The sequence below is a fragment of the Polypterus senegalus genome, chromosome 3 (assembly GCF_016835505.1).
Source record: "Polypterus senegalus isolate Bchr_013 chromosome 3, ASM1683550v1, whole genome shotgun sequence".
NCBI lineage: Eukaryota > Metazoa > Chordata > Cladistia > Polypteriformes > Polypteridae > Polypterus > Polypterus senegalus.
The window spans coordinates 301,124,412-301,144,678 of record NC_053156.1 but is presented as its reverse complement, the minus strand read 5'-3'; the positions used below and the strand labels follow the sequence as shown (position 1 = coordinate 301,144,678).

The 20,267-nt window shown below is 42.9% G+C and overlaps 1 long non-coding RNA gene across 1 annotated transcript; it reads left to right on the top strand.

The window, feature by feature from the left end:
• The first annotated feature begins 1,035 nt into the window (after nt 1-1,035).
• LOC120526364 lies at nt 1,036-11,215 on the top strand. Its single transcript, XR_005633135.1, has 4 exons — nt 1,036-1,140; nt 4,864-4,894; nt 7,979-8,006; nt 11,134-11,215. It is a non-coding gene; the product is annotated as an uncharacterized LOC120526364 (long non-coding RNA).
• Nucleotides 11,216-20,267: the final 9,052 nt, after the last annotated feature.

Genomic DNA, 20,267 nt, shown 5'->3' with positions numbered 1-20,267 from the left:
CAAGGCGCAAACAATGGCAAAAATGGCACTGACATCTGGTGAGAGATCAAACCGGATGAATAAAGCAAAATACTCCAAGGATGATGTTTTGCCTATTCTTATCTCTGAACTGGACTATGATTATTGTCGGATTCCAATTTTGATACAAGTGATCGAAAATGAATGTAAGGTTCCAGCTTCAGATGATTGGTCCCCAGCTAATTGTGGTACTGACAATGTTCGCCAGGTAGGACTGCCACTTAACAATGATAAGAGGTAGAAACCAGATTGCAATGCACTGTGCAGCCTAGCAGTAAGCCTGCTGCACATTCTTGGCAAATTAGCAGCCACAGCATGCACCAACAGACGTTTTATGTTGATTTCTGTGTGAAACCATTGCTTTTCAGAAACTGTCTTAGGGAAAAAATATTCAGCCCTCAAAGAGTTAATGTACATTTTAATAATAAACCTTTTATTTGAATCTGGTACTTCACTGTGGTTGTGTCTGGTAGTTTGGTGTGCTGCAACGCCCCCTACTATTCACAGAAGGAGGACAACACCTCTGCTATTCATGGAGTACAAGGAGTAACGCCAAATGTTTATTTCACTTCAGCCACTGGTCAAGACAGGACATTAATTTCCAAGTCTAGTCAGGCCCACTGTTTCTTCTTTCTTCATTTTTTTCATTATGTCTGAGACCTGCTCTTTTGAGAAATTTGACAGCCTGAGCTCACACTAGCTGATTTATTTAGACATTTTGACTTATTTTACTGTTTCTTAGGTTTCTGCCTTGACTATTTCAGAAGTAAAGGCCATCTTTGCACTTTAAAGTGTATAATATATTCACATTTGTTAAAATCCTGTAATAAACATGTGGCTTTATAAAAATACCTTTAGGTCTTAAGAGTTAGTTTTTGTGAATTACTGGTAAAGAGCCAAATGGTTTATTATTTACTCATGTTACACACCCATTCAAATTAGTGAGATCACATATTCATTTTATCATTGAATATTTACATAGTCTAAATATATAAAAGTGTATAATATGCTCACAAATTTAGAAATCCTCAGACCTCATCTGCTGAGACAATCACCATGTTTGCTGTGAAAGCAGTTTGCTTCCTTTCCACTATCGCTTTGCTTCTTGCAATGGCTGCTGCGGTGAGTATTAATGCTCTACTCCTTTCATATTTATGGGCAGTGTAGCTAATTCATTCTAAAAATTGAATACATTTTGCAGCGTCTTCTCAGACATAGCCACTTTCTACTTTCTGCACACATTATTGTGTCATACTTTTAATATCTGAAATGGAGAAATTAGCCATTCATGCCTATCAATCTACTCTCCAGAGCACATAATGACATAATGGAGATGTGTGTTCAGTAGGGTATGGAAATTGGTTTAGAAACTGATTCTAAATGAAAACCTGAAATCTCTCATTCATAGAAGCATCCAGACCCTTCATTCAGTACTTTTTAGAAGCCCCTTTTGAATTAATTTTTGGAAGATTATTTGTGTCAAATCTAAATGCAATCAATTGACCAATCAGCAGCAAAAGGCAGGGCAAGGGCATCAACAGTTGGGGAAAGAGGAAATCCAATCACAGGTGTGTTGTTCTTGGAAATTAGATGGTGAACACAAGTGAGTTGATAAGGCAGGGAGTCCACCATCTCACCGAACGGGTGGAAGCTGGTAATCGAAATTGATTCTCTTGCATGTTGAAAGAAGGGAAAAAAGTCTAATATGTGTTTATCAGAGAGGATATGAATAAAGAGCTACAAAGAAACCAAGCTTGGTGACACAACAAAATGTTTTGCTGTACGCAGTATGTTCAATAGGTAAAATCGTTAATAACACACACATTGAAAATTTAACTGCATTGCCTAATTTTACACGTGTAAAAAGAAAACAACTTTAGATGACATAATGTAAGTATAAATATTTTCAGTAAGTACCTAAAATGTATTTGTTTATCATTTTCTTTCTGCTTTGCTCTGTCTGGTCCATGTTCAGTGTGGGAGAAACAATGACACCACACAGCAGGGTGACGACTTTTCTTCATTTAAATGGTCAGAATGACTGATTGTACGGTTGGAGACGTGTGGTACGAATTCAAGAGAACAGCTAGTTTGATAAATCACTTGAATCCAATATTTTTTTTTTTCCAAGGGGTCCTGAACAAATGTGTCCAGGCCATTTCAGAATATTTTTGTAATGGAAGCACTACTTGATCTCTTTTCACATTTTCTTTGCTTTACTCCATGATATGTCAAAGACGAACAGGGACATTTGCTTTTTATGTCATCACTTTTCTGGGGGCATACAACACTTTTTCAATGTGCCAGAAGTAGACCAGATAATGTGTCCACATCTGTATCATATTTGTGAAGAAATAACTTTGACTTGAAAAATACCAAACTTATCCTTTACTGAACTCTTGTCTATGAATAGTAGTCGGTCACAGCAGTTTTTATTGTCCAAGTGTGCCACAATGGTGTGAAGTACACAGGATTCAAAAAGTTTCTGATCATTTTAATGTATTACAGATCTTGTTATGTTCTTGTCTTATGCTAAAATCATTTGCATCAATTTTTCTCACATAAAGGAGCACTCGGTATCTTGGAATGAACACAGAAACAGTACTTTTGACATTTTTGCAAAATGTAATAAAAATAATGAAGTGAAATCTCACATTAGCAGAAGTTTTCAGACCCTGTGTGATGACATTAGAAATCAGACTCAGGTGCAACCCATTTTATTTATCATCAGTGAGATGTTTGTACACCTTGTTTTGAGCCCACCTGTGTTGAATTCATTTGATTTGACTGATTATGAAAGACACACACCGGTCTATAAAAGGTCTCACAGAAGTGGTAGACCTGTGGCTAAGGATCTGCACTGGTATCTGGAAGGTTTTCAATTCAAAGCCTGCTTGAAGTTTTCCAATAAAACACCTAATGGACTCTCAGACTGTGAAAAACAAGATTTTCTGGTCTGATGAAACCAAGTTCACCATCATGTCTGTAGGAAACCAGGCACCACTCATCAATTTCTGAATTCTAAAGTATAGTGGTGGCAGTATCATAATGTGGGGCTGGCAACTTAGAATAAATAAGGTTTGAAGGAAAGCTGAAACAAAGTACAGAGATATCCTTAGCACTAGAATTCTCTTTAGCCTACGAAAAAACTCGTAATCCTGGCCCACCTTAAAACCCTTCGCATCTCTCCGTCAGCGTCTTTTGTGTTGTAAATATGTCAATCAGCACAAGTAGCAAGCAGCCTGCTATCCCATCAACCTCAGCACTGCAGCTCAATTCACAAAGAAGATTCTCAGTGCTCAGCGTTTATCTTGCAGTGAAATGCTGGAGTTGTAGAGGATAAATAATACATCGTCATTTGGAATACATACATTTCATGTTTGTTCCGTGTCTACAACAGTCTATCCAAACACATCTTTTAAAAAGAAACGTTTTTTATGTTTTATTAATAAATGACAAAATTTAGACATGAAGTGTATAATGTGTGAAGCCTGAAGTCCAAATATCAAATAAACACTTTCACAAAAGGTACAAGTATCACAAAACAAGTGCAATTTTAATCAAGAATATAACCGATGAAAAAGATAGCACGTTAGGGTAGGCTGTTGATATGCCAGCTTCTGTGGTTTAGCGGTGAGAACTGCTGACTTGTAATCAAGAGATCACTGGATTGATCCTGACCGCCTGCCAAATATCCTGTTTTGAGTAATGAGGTGCTCTTATTGTTAATATTATACAATAAAACCATACATTTGATTTGCATCTATAACAGCCTATGTAAATTTATTGTATTGGTAAAACTTAGCGTTTTTTTTTTCAGTTTTATTCTCTCAGTCACGTTCACGCTCCCACATAACCACCCCACCCCCAAACCCCTGATCTGATGCTGTTTTCAGATAAAGATGTGGTATAACAACCTTATTTTATTATACCGCCTCTTTATTTGAAAACAGTGTCAAATCTTGTGCATGAACGAGACTGGGACTGGGAAAACTGTGGACGTCGGTGTCAGTGGTGTGCATGACTGGGTATGATTGTGGATGTGAATTTTATTTTATTCGGTTTTATTCTTGAGTGCTGCTGCTCACGCTGAATTAGTATGCACCTTCTGGTCCATGATGTCAAAGCTGCACTGATAAAAGAGAGAGACATACGTATATATGACATTTGGAATAATTCATTTTATGACCTGTATAACACATAGTATATTACCTGTAAGTACTGAGTAAAGGGTATACATTCTTACAATAATATGCTACTTCAGATTTGTATTTTTCATTATTTTGGAAAAAATGTATTTTTCACTGTCATTCTGGGATATTGGGTGTTACTTGATGAATAGAAAATTAAGTTAGAAGATTTTAACACAAGGCTGCAACTTAGCAAAATGATAAAAAAAAGTGGAGGGGTCTGAATACTTTCTGAATCCACCATACAAGGGAATATATTGACGTGTTGATGATAATATTCCAGAGGTCTACATTTCATTTAATTTTCTATATGTCAGCTTCTCAAGGAATTTCATTGTTTTCTTTTATAATGGTGTAATTGTTGTTTTCATGGAGCAGGTGTGGACATTAATTCTGTCACTAAGGTCTTCAAACGGCAAGCATAAATGGCAGCTAATTGATCACCACAGGCTTTTACGTCACATACCATGGAGCAGCTGCTCTCTTACAGCTGTGAACATCTCTCAGTCATCTGAGTGCCCATCAGGGATTCTTTATTTTTTTAATTTAATTCATTGTCAATGTTCAGTGTTTGTCATGTGAAGTTATCACTGATATAGAAAACCAAAGTCCTGTTCTTTAGTCTTCTGATCAGTAAAATATTTTTTTCTTTCAGGGAGCTCCGGATAGGTTAGTCTGCCTACCAAGTAAGAATTTCATACATTACAATATATGAACCTTATAATAATTTTAACTTATTATTTAATATGGTTTGTTTTGTAATGAATTCCCATGAGATTTTGTGATTACAGTAAAGCACATACAGTGCTCTCCATACTGTTTGGAGCAAAAACAAATTTAGATTTGATTTCCCCTTCAGCTCAACTCAAAACATTCAGACGTGATTAAAGTGCACGCTGTAGACTTTCACATTAGTGGTCTCTCGTACATATCGGTCATACAATTTAGAAATGACAGTTTATCTACATGGTCACTCGATTACAGTGCACCATAATGTTTGTAACTCAGCGATGGCAGGTCTATTAAAGCCGTCATTTTTAGGACTTTGTCGCATATTTCTAACATGCAATGACTGCTTGAAGTCTGCGATTCATAGACATCACAAGGTGCTGAGGATCTTCTCTCGTATTGTTCTGGCAAGTTTGTAATGCAGCCATCTCATCAGCCCCTACTTATTTTGTCAACTTTCAGTAACAATGGGCAAACAAGATACTCCTTGCACAGATAATAATGAAATAAAAAATAACGGGAACAGGGTGATGTCCTGGGTCTTCCTGGACAGGCCTTGTCTGTTAACCAGAAATATTTCAGCTGAAAAGGCGCCACCTGATATAAGCCATTTTTAATATCTGTTCTCCAATTATGAAAAATCTTTCTGGATTTCTCCTTACTTTCTGTCTTCTTAATCCTCTTCATCTTTTCCCACTTCAACGTGGGGGTCAGTGTGATTTATTAACCTTCTCCATTCTGCTCAGTCCTGCACCTCCTCCTTAGTCAGACTCCATTCATTCAGATCTTCATTTATTTTATCCATCCTCCTCCACTTTGGCACCCATGATTTTCTCTTCCTTCCCCCACCTTTCTTTTACCAACATATTCATTGTCTCTCCTCATCATATGTCCATAGCACTTCAGCCGACTTTCCTGAACTTTCTTAGATATTTCTATGATGTTTGTTGTAAGCTTGTTGTCTGTTGTAAAATTGTCTCATTTCTTATTCTGTCCTTATTTGTATTTCTACACATCCAGCTCAACATTCTCATTTCTGCAACATGTAATTTCTTCTCCTGTTCCTGGCCAATCCTCCATCCATCCTGTTCTGTTGCCTTTCCAGTTTTCATTATTTTTAGTGCCTCCTTTACTTCCTCCATCCTTACTCTTGGTACTTGTCCTTCATTTGGGCCTCCAACCCCTAATGGCACCCTTGGATTTTCTTCATTCCACAGCCTTTCACAGTTCCTCTTCCATCTATTCTTGATCCTATCATGCTTATTTAAGACCACACCTTGCTCATCTTTTATCTGCTTTATCTGACTAAATTCTTCTATTCCTTGTTCCTACTCTTTGCTATGCTAAAAGTGTTTTTTCCTCCACTTTTCTCTCCAATTTTTCATGCAACTCCTTAAAAGTCTGTCCTTGAACTCTTGCCACTGCCTGCTTGTTTGTCTGCCTATTAATTTATTTATCTTCCTCCCTCAGTGGTGGTACCAGGTCTTCTTTTCCTCCTTCTTTATCACATCCTCAACCTCTCTGTTCTGCCACCATGTCTCTTTGTCCGTATTTGGGCTCCTTTCTGTCGTCTTATCCCAACATCTCTTCAATTTCTCTTAATACAACTTTGCTATTATTCTTCTGCCATTCCTCCACACCCTCTCAAATGACTGCACTGCATTTCAAACTTTCTTTCTAAATCATTCCTGGTGCTGCTTGTTCTGGTTTTATTCTCCTGCTGATTCTGATCTCCCAGTCCATCACCACACCTGACTCTGACTCACCTGGATGAAGTCGAGCAGCTCCTTTAATCTTAGACCTGAGAGTACTTACAATGTCCGGGCAGATCCCATTTGTAGCATTCCAGTACAAGTAGAAGTTCTACAAATTAGCGATCATGTATCCCTGCAGTAACCCCCTGGCCACTCCCAGGGAATCTGACAAGCCTGTCTTATTGGCCAGCATGCCTTGCGAGTGTCAGTACAAGTAGCATCAGCGAGGGATGCTGCCATCTAGCGGGGAGCAGGTATTCCTGATAGGTTGTCTCCTAATATTCTTACATCATACTGCCTCATGTGCGCCGTCCATCACACCATCAAATCTGGCAAATCCCAGTCATTGTTCCAACATTTAGTGTCCCCACTCTTACCTTTAACTTACACTTTTCTTTCCTCTCCCCACTCTTGTTCTTCTTCTGCTTCTTTGGCACTAACTTCTTTAGCTGAACCCACCCTTGGCCTGGTAGCCCTTTTTTTCAATTCAATTCAATGTTATTACAGAATAACTGAGCAATTTTGTTCTTTTACACAAGATGCATAAAACTGGAAATTACACTGCAAAGCAAAGATAAAAGACAGTGGAAAATGTCAGCGGAGTGCTGAAATAGTACAATATCTGTGTGTATAATTATCAGGACACATGGAGGATATTCATTGCTCCTTGAAGAAGGTTCTGTAAGTCTATGGAAAATATGAAACTGCGACCATCTGCAATCTGAGACAGCAGCGATGATTTGCCTAGTGCTGTAAATGTGGCTCCGTCTTTTGGATGAGACGTAAAACTGAGGTCCTTGATTCTCTGTGATCATAAAAGATCCTTCATGAAGAGCAGGGTGTATCCTGATATCCTGGCTAAATTGGCCACCAAGGCCTTGTCATTCTGGCCCCCTAATCATCCTCCATCTCTAATTGGCTAACTATCTCTCAGCACTTCATCATCTAACAGCTAATGTGTGCTGAGCGTAATGGCACAAAAGTGGCGGCAGTCGCATCAACCAGATGTAGGCTGCACATTGATGTTGGTTGAAGTGGCTCCCCACTCACTACGTAAAGCACTTTGAGCAGTGAAAAGCACTATATAAATGTAAAAAAATGTTTTTATTATTAGTGGTTGGTGAATTTCCTGGGTCTTATAATTTTCATGCTTTTCTTATGTCCACTTGAAATGTAGAAGTTTTCAGTCTTGAGATTTTTGATTTATTTGTGTTTAATTTATTCCTAAGCAGAGTTGTGGACATTTTTTTTGGAGTACATCATTTTAATGCTTTCTTTATTTTACAGACCTTCCCATTTGTATGAACCAGTAAAGGTAAGGCACTGAGTGTGAGACACTATATGACTCTGTCGCTGTCTTTTCCTTTTCTGTGTCCCAGTCGTCTTTAGTTACCCACCTTGGCGTGACAGAAATGGGCAAAAAGGGATTGAGCTTTATTGTCAGCAACTCAAAAATGAATTGTGTGTAACAAAAACATGTAAATGCCGACATATTAACAGAATTACAGTAGAAAGGAATCATCTCATGTCCACTGAGGTAATGGTGCAGATTTAGTGCACATCTTTCATGCAATTTGTTTTGAAACAGTCACCAATGCACATAGTCACTGTTCAAGTAAATGTCGAAAGAATTTTTTTTTGTAATATATTTTTATGTTGCCTCTGCATGACAGGAGTCACAAATGCACACCAGAGTGTCTTCTTCCAGTCTTGCCTACATATAAAGTAATACCACCTCAGGAAGATAGGGGGCGCTGGTGGTGCCAGTCTTATTTCCTTCTTCTGTCACAGCCTTGAGTAACCATCCCTTGAGGGCACTGAAACAAAACAAGCCCCGGCCCTTCTGGTCCAAAATAAAAAGAGACCTTTGACAGAGGATGGCATCTCGTTTTAGATGTTGACCAGGCTTCTGCTCTACCCTGAGCCAAAACAACATCCATCTGAAATGGTTGATTGAAACAACAATTTATTGACAAGAAAACACACATTAAAGTCCTTTAGTTTTGCTCCATTGCTTGCTTCTTGTTGAAATTAAACAGTTTTTTCTACCCACTTGCCACCCCAAACAGTCTACTTTTATTCTGGCACCTTTATTTTGCCCCTCTACACAGGGTAGAATGTTAATACCTACATGATCAACGCTGCCTGTTGTGTTGTTTTGTAACCTACCATAGCACCAGGCTTACTTCCACATTTTCCCCAACATGCACATTGACAGTTGCTGCATTGTGATCAGTGTCTGGGTGGCAGACGTCTTTTTTGTCCTTCCACTTCATTGAAATCATTGTGCCTTCTTGCTGCACAGACACTGCACCATGTTTCAGGTTGGTGTGTTCATGTGACTGGAATGATCAGGTATATCATGGCACTTCAGTCATACAGTGCTGTATACATCGGTTTTTGATTTGAAGTAAAATCTCACACAGTTCAGGTGTAGAATAGAAACTTTCCTTCATTATACAGTAACCTTCGTCACGAAAAGGGTCTGCCAGTCACAGCACAGATTATTTAGCAAAGCCGTATTGACTCTATCTGCCATCTCAGTTGGTCCATTTACTTCTGTGAAGTATCCAGTGTCACACGTTCCCAGAACTTGCTTTGTATACAATGTAGAACTTAAAACCAAATCGTTCACATTGAGAATGAGAACATGGAAGAAGGGCAGAAATTTTACTGAACAGTCAGCATGAGTTCAAAAGAGGGAGGTTGTGTTTCACTAACAGGCAGGAATTCTATGAGTTGGAAAATGGATGGATGGATGGGAACAACAAGATACAATCAGAATGGAGCAGATGATATTATTGATATTCCATCCATCCATCCATTATCCAACCTGCTATATCCTAACTACAGGGTCATGGGGGTCTGCTGGAGCCAATCCCAGCCAGCACCAGGCACAAGGCAGGAAACAAACCCCGGGCGAGGCACCAGCCCACTGCAGATTATTGATATTGACTTTCAGAAATTATTTCAAAAGGTGCTATATGCAGGTGTTCAGGTTGTGGTGTGTAGATGGGTGCAGAATTGGCTCAGACACAAGAAGCAGAAGGTCATGGTGTGAGGAAGCTTATTAGAAGTAGGTGATGTTAAGTGTGGTGTCCAGCATAGATTAGCACTAAGGTCGTTATTTTTAATTTACATAAATAATTTGATTTCAATATAAATAACACGCTGCTTAAGTTTGGAGATAATGCCAAGCCTGGTGGAGTGCCAGATAATTGGGAATCCATTGAACCATCACAGAGGGACTTGCAGAGCATACATGCTAAGGCAGATTAAATTCAATGCCAGTAATAAAGTATTACATTTAGGAAGTAAAAATGTAAGGTTTGAATACACAATAGGAGGGTCACTCAAGGACACTAAGACACTTGTCCTTAAGCCAGTTCAGCTTTGTTTTTGTTGTACGTTTCAAGTCATTGTAATGCTGAATGGTGAACCGTCACCCCGTCTAAGGTGGCATTCATTCTGGAGCAGGTTTTCTTCAAGGCCCTCTCTGTATTTTGTTGCATTCATCTTTACCTCAATTCTCACCTTTCTCCCTGTCCCTTTGAAAAGCATCCTCATAACATGATAATACCACCATCATGTTTCACCATAGGGATGGTATCAGGCAGGTTCAAAGAGTTCCGTTTTTGTCTCCTAAGACCAGAGAATCTTTTTCCTCAGAATTTAAGGGCAGTTTAAACTGTCATATGCCTTTTACTCAAGTCTGATTTCTGTCAAGCCTCTCTACCATAAATGACTGATTGATGAAATGTGGTTGAGGTAGTCATCCTTCTCACAGATTATCACATCTCAGCAGATGATCATTGGATTTTTACTGGCCACTCTGTCTAAGACCCTTCTTGTCTTGTCTCTCAGTTTGCCTGAACTGCCAGTTTTAAGAAGAGTCCTGGTGGTTGCAAACTTCTTCCATTTCACATTTCATGATGATTTTTACATAATCTCCGAACTGTTTTGAAAAATATGTTCTCACTTTGTCATTTTGGGTTACTGAATGCAGACTGATATACAAAAATGGAAAATGTATCCATTGGAAATGAAGTCTACAACACCATAGTGTGTAGAGTGTAGAGAGTGAAGGGTCCTGAATACTTTCTGAATCCAGTGCATTTCACACAGACTTGGAGCAGCTTAGCTATTAGCTAAACAAGCAGGCTTGATGGGCTGAGTGGTCTCATCTTGTTTGGTAAATTTCTTAGGCTTCTGATGTTTTTTGTAAAATCATTTTTTTGTGAGAATCATTTCACTCATTTTTACTTAAGTTTGTTAAAACATCTCTTGTGTGTCAAAACCCATCTTGGCTCCTTAGTCTCATCCCCTCAACTGACAACTGGCTTTTTTGTCCATTTGATGTCCTGCAGTCATTTCATTGAATGTTTAATTGTTATGTTTGCTGTAATCTGCTCATTGATCTTTTGTTTCTTGTTTCTTCTCAGATGAAGAGACGTCAAGGATCCACTGAAGCCTCATTAAAATCCCTGTGTAGTCAAATTTTAATAAAGTAGTCATGCATACCTATTCCTTGCATCTTCTTTTGTCAATCCAGATTGATAACTTAGATTCTTTTGATTTCAGAGATTTCTGTGAGTGATTGTGTTTTATGGCTGTTATAGAACCACTAGATCATTACTATAAACATGGAGAGAAGGTTAATAAGATCTTAGCTGAACAAACCCACAAGCACGAAGTTCAGAATGAAATATCTGCCATCAACAAGAAGACACAATCTAATATGTTTTAGATACATTACAGATACCACAGTTAGATACTCAGTGCAGAGGAACTGCATAAACCTCGGACACTATCGGAATTACTAGAAGCTATAATATTACTTTAGAGTGATAATGCACTAGGCCTGGATATCTAACCTGCTGAATTTTATTAAATACTAGCAAAATACCCGCGCAAAGCTGCGGAGAAGTACTGTGTTAAAGAAGTTATGAAGAAAAAAAGGAAACATTTTAAAAATAACGTAACATGATTGTCAATGTAATTGTTTTGTCACTGTTATGAGTGTTGCTGTCATATATGTATATATACACGCAGACACACATACATAAACATATATATATATATACACACACACATCTACATATATGCACATACATATACACACACAAATATATATGTATATATATATATAATCCACAATGTAGATATGTATATGTATATGTAGATATGTATATGTATATATATATATATATATATATATATATATATATATATATATATATATATATATATATATATATATATATATATACTGTATATACATATCTACATATACATATCTACATTGTGGACTGGGACCCGGACACAGACAGACGGACATCGTATCTCACCCAACACACGTTTATTTACAAGAATTATGTACAGTATTTACAGTGCACAAACCCCAGTGCCTCTTGCACTGATTCCCCAAAGTCCAGGCTTCTCAGTCACTGTGCCTCTATCTCTCTTGGCCGCCTCTTAAATGGGAACCCGGATGGGCTCCAGCTGCTTCATGGCAATCAGTCCTAGCCACACCCCAGTGTGGCGGAAGTGCCGGCTGCGCACCCGGAAGCTGTCCGGGTGTCCCCTGTCGTCTTCCCCCCAGCCCTTCCTGGTGTGGCGGAAGTGCTGGGCTCCAGGGTTCCTCAGGCACCTGGGCGCCGCCTGGCGGTGGCCACGGGTCCCTACAGGGCTGGGCTTTCAAGCCCTGTACCTGAGGCCCCCAACATAACCAGGACGGATGCCCCCTCGCAGTCTGGAGGAGGCACAAGCCCTCCTCTGGTCCTCCTGGACCACAACATGTCCACACTGCCCCACTGCTAGCGAAGACACGTGGGTCCGAGCAACACTCCCCGAAAGGGCAGCACGTCCCCAGAGAGGGTCCTACTATGTTCCCAGGGTCCAACACGGCACCCTGGGACATCTCAGTTTGGCACCCCCTCCGACGCAAACGTGCCCCTCTGGTCTGCACCGTTCTCGACCCCGCCGTGCCCACCAGCTGGGTCACTATCGGCCTCCCGGCGGGGAGCCCTCCCGGGGAGCGGCCCGTTCGAGGAGGGCAGGTCCCAAACGACGTCGGCTCCAGCGCTCGTCTGGGCTTCGGACCTGTAAAAAGAGAAAAGGGAGGGCCAGAAGCACTGCCAGGACACTCACCCCGAGCGTCCTGTCGGTCTCTGTACCAGCAGTGCTCTCACCCCCTTCTGACAGCCCACGACTTGCCTGACTGGCTCCTCCACCACAGGTTCCATGCCCGTCCTCTTGCTCTCAGTGGTTCCGCTCTCACAGCCGCCCAGGGGATTCCCTCTGCCTCCGCAGAGGACGGCCTTTCTATGGACGCTCGCACCCAGCGAGACACCCCTTCCTATCGGAGGAACCGGCATTCATCCTTCGGTTCCTCCTTCTCCTCTTGGACGCCTTGACGGTCTTGGTCTGAGCATGGCAACAGCTCAAATCCAGCCCCGTCTGCGTCCCTGCAGAGCGACGGGAGACTGCCGCAGGCTTGGAGCACAGGGCGCTAGGACCCAGGGCACTCATCAGCCCCCGTCCTGCCCCCGTCCCGCTGGCGGAAACAGTGAGACAGACGCCGGTGGGCTTACCTGTCCATCAGCACCACTCGTCGCCTGCCTCCTGTGGGCCACTCCCTCTGGCCCAGTCGGGTCTCTTCGAGGCACGAGACTGGCATTCCTTGGTCCCGCCTCCATCCAATCATTGGCAGGCACACAAGACACACCGGCCAATCCCGTGCCTGTCAGCGGGCGGAACATCTGGCCCGCGGCCATTTTGGCTCTTTCCTCCCCAGTGTGGCGGCATGCTGGCTCTTCAGGTTGCAGCGTCTCCCTCTCAGCAGCTCTCCCAGCTGCTGCGGCGTTAACGAGGCGCCGCGGTTCGACAGGCCCCTGCCACCGACAAGGATCGGGGCAGCCCCTGCCTGTCGAAGAAAAAACAGACGCGGGCCCTTCCCCTGCAAGCAGGAAACTTACCTCCCGGGTCCTGTCTGTCCGGGGAAACGTCCCCAGCATGGCCTCGATAGGCGGCCTGCCGCGACGTGCGCCTTCTGCACTCCAGCAACGCCCATTGTCCTTCCTCCGCACCTGGGAAGCTCGGCCATAATGCGATCCGGCGGCGTTCCGTGGGGTGAACCACTCCCACGGGGTTGTGCATGCGCCGCTCCCGCGGCGAGTGTGTGGGGTCCGCTGCTGCGCCGGGCCGTCCACAGAAATAATTGTTTTTAAAACAGGTTCCCATCTTGTACCAGACGGACCATCCGCACGACTACGCCACTGTAAAAGGCGCTGTATAGCGCCCGACCAAGGAACAGACCACACAGAGGCACGTGTATAAAACACACAGGCTTTATTCTTTTTTCCTTCACCCGTGGGCGCACGTCTTCCCCGTGACCCACAGGCAATAGACAGTCCCAAAGCACAAAACTCACACTATATACAAGCCTTTCTGGCACCACCAATCCTCCAAGGCATCCGCGTCCTCTTCCTCCCGATTCTTGCCCCGAATGGAGGGAGGTTGCCTGCTTTATAGCCCAGACGGAAGTGCTCCAGATGCCTGACCAGCTGGCCTTAATTGAACCTCCGGGTGGGGCTGGTAAGTCGTCCGATGTGGCGGCTGGCTCTCCGCAGCACCCCCTAGCGGCCACCGCATCTCCCAACCGGAGAAGCCACGGGAGAGACTGAGGAAGGACCCACGGCCAGGGAGACTGCCCCCAGGCGCCCCGGGGAAAGTATTGCATGTTCCATGGTGGCTCCCCCGGGATGTATGCAGCGGAGGCGTCCCGGCCGGGCATGGGACCCGGCTGTCCGTCACACTGCCCCTCCCTCAGATGAGGCTTGTGGGGCTCATCGGCCTGCCCCGCGAGGGCCGGTCTTCTCCAGGATGGGGAGTCGGTACCCCTGGTTCCGCGGCTGCACCCTAAGGAAACATAAAGAACAGGTCTGGGGGCGTTGCCTCAACGTCCTTCGGGACAACACCACCAGACATGGCCACCGCGGCCACAGTTATAACATAGCCGACCCCCTCCAGTACGGCCCCGAGGTGAGCGGAAGCAGGCAGGGAACCCCTGCCCCTTCGCCCCCTCCGAGGAGGGCCCGTGACGGATCCGCCCCTCTGCAGTGCAGCCCTCCTGCGGCCCCAAGCCATCAGGCATACACTCTATCCTGTAAGGAGGTTCAGGTTTTCTCTTCTGGTTCCTCCTCTTTCTTTGGGACGCACTGGCGGTCTAAGTCCCCCTATGGGAAAAGGAGGGACCCCACACTGTCTGCGTCCCTTTGGACTGCAGCAAGACCGGCGCTGGCGGTCAGGGCGGGGTTGTTTGGCAGACGGTTTCCACCTGCTGCCTCCCCGCACGCTCGTTCGCCCCGCTGTCAGTCATTGCAGTAGCCTCTCGTGTGGTGGGCAGGTCTGCCTGACAGGCAGTACTGATCAACATCGCTGCCGATGCGTCCCGCCCCCTTTTCTCTGCGGTATCGGCTTTGCTCTCCCCCCCTTCCAACAGCCCACGACTTGACTGACTGGCTCCTCCGCCTCAGGTTCCATGCCCGTCCTCTTCCACCCGACATCCACCTCTGACTGGCGGGAGGCGGCCCCTTAAATGAAAACCCGGATGGGCTCCAGCTGCTTCCCGGCAATCAGTCCTAGCCACACCCCAGTGTGGCGGAAGTGCCGGCTGCGCACCCGGAAGCCATCCGGGTGTCCACTGCCGTCTTCCCCCCAGCACTTCCTGGTGTGGCGGAATTGCTGAGCTCCAGGGTTCCTCAGGCACCTGGGCGCCGCCTAGCAGTGGCCACGGGTCCCTACAGGGCTGGGCTTCCAAGCCCTGTACCCGAGGCCCCCAACATAATCAGGACGGACGCCCCCTCGCAGTCTGGAGGAGGCACAAGAACTCCTCTGGTCCTCCTGGACCACAACATGTATATCTACAAATATATATATATATATAAATATATATATATAACTCTACATATATATATATACCTACATATATATATACAGTATATACCTATCTACATTATATATATATATATATAGTGAACGAGCCCCAGACACAGACAGGCAGACATGTTGTAATTCCACCACCACACGTTTATTTACAATATTTACAGTTCCAAAAGTGCACACAAACCCCACAAGTCCCCAAAGTCCAGGCCTCTGACACACTTTGCCTTTCTTTGGGCCTCCTCCACTCTCGTTTCTCCTTCTTTGTCCTACTTCCACCTGACTCCAGCATCGAATGAAGGGAGGCGGCCCCTTTTATCCACACCCGGATGTGCTCCAGGTGCTTCCCGGCAATTTCCTGCCGACACGCCCCCGTGTGGCCGAAGTGCCGGCTGTACTCCCGGAAGCACCAGAATGGCTGCCCCCACGTGGTCTGAGGTGGGCGCACGCCCTCTTCCGGTCCTCCAAGGCGTCCCGGCCAGGTCGTCGCCCCTGGCATCCCTGACAATATATATATATATATATATGTGTCTATATGTGTTTGTGTGTATATATATATATATATATATATACATATACATATACTGTATATATGTGTGTGTGTGTGTGTGTTTAACCCCTTCCGAAATGATACTGTTGTGCTAGGACATGATAAGTGTTTAATAGAATCTTCCGTTAAAGTGCACAACATTAATACTGTAATAAGCAATCTCAATGCACGTAGAAAATCTAGGAAATACGGCATAAACTCCAATAGTCTAATTAAAATTACTATCTTAGAGGAACAATGTATTAAAACTATAAAAACAGATCACAAATTAAACAAAAAATACACACAGAGCGGCGCTAATAAAAATAATTTAGTTCCTATTCCAAATATCAATACGCACATAGTACTCATCTCTGCACCTCCGAAACATTAAATATGGCACTATTGAATGTTAGAGCTTTAACTAACAAAACGTTTTTTATCAACAATCTTATTAGTGATAAAAAAATAGATTTTATTGCACTAAGTGAAACGTGGCTTAGCTCAGACGGCGCGGCTGTTTTAATATAGTGCCAACTATAATAGCGAGGATAATGTAAATAGTAAGGTGGAAAGATTTAATTCTAAAGTGAGAGCTGCTGTTGACAGAGTTGCACCTGAAAAGACAGTTAAAAAATCTTCTAGCATTATTATACCATGGAAGATAGAGTGTCGGATTTGAAGAGAACATGTCATAGAGCTGAGCGTAAATGGAGGAAGACTAAACTAACTATCCACTATGAAATATTAAAAGTTAAAATAACAGAATACAATAACACTGTCCGTCTTGAGAGGCGCTGCAATTTCTCTAAGATTATAAATAACAATGCTAGTAATCCCAGAGTCTTATTCTCTACGATCTCACTTTAGTATTAAATCTTTCGACCTTACTATTTACATTATCCTCACTATTATAGTTGGCACTATAAACGGACTGATTGCTTAGAATGTTTGTAAGTTTTAAAGCTGCTGCCGAGTCAAAGAAGCATTTTTTAACAATATGCTTCTTATGGTTGTTTTTTTATCATTATTTCTATATTAAAAAGTAGAAGAAAATGGTCTGATACACCAATATCAATGATCTGCTTTATATCAACTTTCAGTCCTTTAGTAATCACTAAGTCTAACGTATGACCTGCTTTATGTGTAGGCTGATTTACGAGCTGTCTCAAATCAAAAGAATCCAGGAGGTTCATAAATTCTTTTACTTTTAGATCACACTGATTATCTATATGAAAATTAAAGTCGCCAACTATTAGGAGTGTGTCAGAGTTAGTAATTAAAATTGACATTAAGTCAGAGAATTCCTCAAAAAAAGACGCGTTGAATTTTGGAGGTCTATACACGGATAATACTAGAACTTGAGAATCTCCATGATACCAACGGCGAGATACTCAAAGGACTTGAACTTACCAAAGCTGACATCTTTACATTTTAACTGGCTCGAGTAAATGTTCGCTAAACCGCCTCCCCTTTTTCCCTGGCAGTCTGCACGAGTAAAACTGTAATCCGGAGGCGCAGATTCGATTAAAACAGCTGTGCCGTCTGAGTTAAGCCAAGTTTCACGTGCAATAAAATCTATTTTTTTATCATTAATAAGATTGTTGATAAAAAACGTTTTGTTGGTTAAAGCTCTAACATTTAATAATGCCATATTTAATGTTTCAGAGGTGCAGAGATGAGTACTATGTGCGTTATTGATATTTGGAATAGGAACTAAGTTATTTTTATTAGCGCTCTGTGTGTATTTTTTGTTTAATCTGTGATCTGTTTTTATAGTTTTAATACATTGTTCCTCTAAAATAGAAATTTTAATTACATTATTGGAGTTTATGCTGTGTTTCCTAGATTTTCTACGTGCATTGAGATTGCTTATTACAGTATTGTGCACTTTAACGGAAGATTCTATTAAACACTTATCATGTCCTAGCACAACAGTATCATTTCGGAAGGGGTTAAGAGCAGAGATAGATAGTCAAGATAAACGAATTACCTTCGATATGTTTTCGGAGAGGACCCGGGCACCGAAACTGTTCGGATGCAGGCCATCATGCTTGAAGAAACGCGGCCTTTCCAAAAAGAGATTCCAATTGTTGATGAAACCAACATCCTTCTTCTTACAGAAACCCTGTAGCCAGTTGTTCAATCCTAGCAGACGACTGTAGTACTCGTTGGATCGGCTGACGAGAGGTAGTGGACCCGAAATGAAGATTTTTGCTGATGGGGTCCTCTCCTTCGTATCTTTAATCAAAGCTGCGAAGTCAGCCTTCAGGATTTCTGATTGTCAGTGCCTTATATCGTTTACACCGGCATGCAGAACGATTTCTGCAACTGCCCTCTCCTTGTGTTTCTCGTAGACTGCTGGTGCACGTCTCATCACATCTCGGACACGAGCACCGGGAAAACAAGAAACAAACGATTTTGCATTAGGGCATGCGATATTAAGGTTTCTAACGATAGAATCACCTACCACTATTACATCACCAGGGGCTGAAGGCGAACTGGGGACGCGGAGAGGGTCAAACCGGTTCAGAGATAGGATGCTCGCCTGTGCCGATGGAGGTGCTCTGGCCTTGAACCCCCGCCTGCATAGCTGAAATCCACGGAGGTCATCAACGGCGTCGCTCCTACGAGACGCGGGGGTGAGGTCGGCACAACGCAGGGTTGATGTTTCGCCGGTTACAGATGGCGAGGACAGTTTATCCAGCAGCCGGGCCTTCAGATCTCTAAGGTATCTCCATCGGGACAGGAGTTTCTGAATCTGTTCTTCAACTATGATTTCAACACGAGTTACCCCATCGTCGGCCATTTTCTGCTTCTGTTTCGTGCCCTAGGAGGAATGAGAGAGAGAGAGGTTAGAGTTGTTCCCAAACTTAGTCCTCCTATTCATGGTGGCTCTAAAATTCGTACTGACCCCTACTCTCTCTTCTGTTTCTTTTTCCGTTTTTTTTGTGGTGGTGGCCTGCACCACCACCACCTACTCAAAGCATCATGATGCTCCAACAATGATGAATGGATTAAAAGCCAGAAGTCTACGTGACCATCATCATCAAGTCATTCCGTGAGAACCCTAAATCCAAAGAGGACTGTTTCATTTATGTTAGGTAGAATGCTCAGAGGGGACTGGGCAGTCTAATGGTCTGGAATCCCTACAGATTTTATTTTTTTCTCCAGCCGTCTGGAGTTTTTTTTTTGTTTTTTCTTTTCACCCTGGCCATTGGACCTTACTCTTATTCTATGTTAATTAATGTTGACTTATTTTATTTTCTTACTTTGTCTTTTATTTTTCTATTCTTCATTATGTAAAGCACTTTGAGCTACATATTTTTTTTATAATAATGTGCTATATAAATAAATGTTGCTGTTGCTGTTATTGCCAACATTTATGGATGCCAGAGCCAATAAGATTTTAACTCAAACTTTCTGCCAAGCATTAATTACCATTTTTCCTACGAACAATAAGGACATATTACAATGTAGCGCTGCTGCCTCGCAGTTAGGAGACCCGGGTTCGCTTCCTGGGTCCTCCCTGTGTGGAGTTTGCATGTTCTCCCCGTTTCTGCGTGGGTTTCCTCCGGGTACTCCGGTTTCCTCCCACAGTCCAAAGGCATGCAGGTTAGGTGCATTGGCGATTCTAAATGTCCCGAGTGTGTGCTTGGTGTGTGGGTGTGTGGGTGTGTGTGTGTGTGTATGCCCTGTGGTGGGCTGGCACCCTGCCTAGGGTTTGTTTGCTGCCTTGTGCCCTGTGTTGGCTGGGATTGGCTCCAGCAGACCCCTGTGACCCTGTAGTTAGGATATAGCGGGTTGGATAATGGATGGATGGTGGATGGATGGATATTACAATGTGTGTCATACAGATCAATCACATTTCTGAATAATGATGTTAAGATACTCTCCAAAGTTCTAGCTAGAAAGACTGAGAAAGTGCTCCCTTCAGTAATATCACATGACTAAACTGGATTTATTAAAGGAAGACACTTAGCTTCCAATGGCTATTTAATGTAATATATATTTACCCATAAAGTCTAACAATCCAGAGATCTTATTATCCTTGGATGGAGACAAAGTATTTGATATGGTTGAATGGGATTACCTCTTCACCAC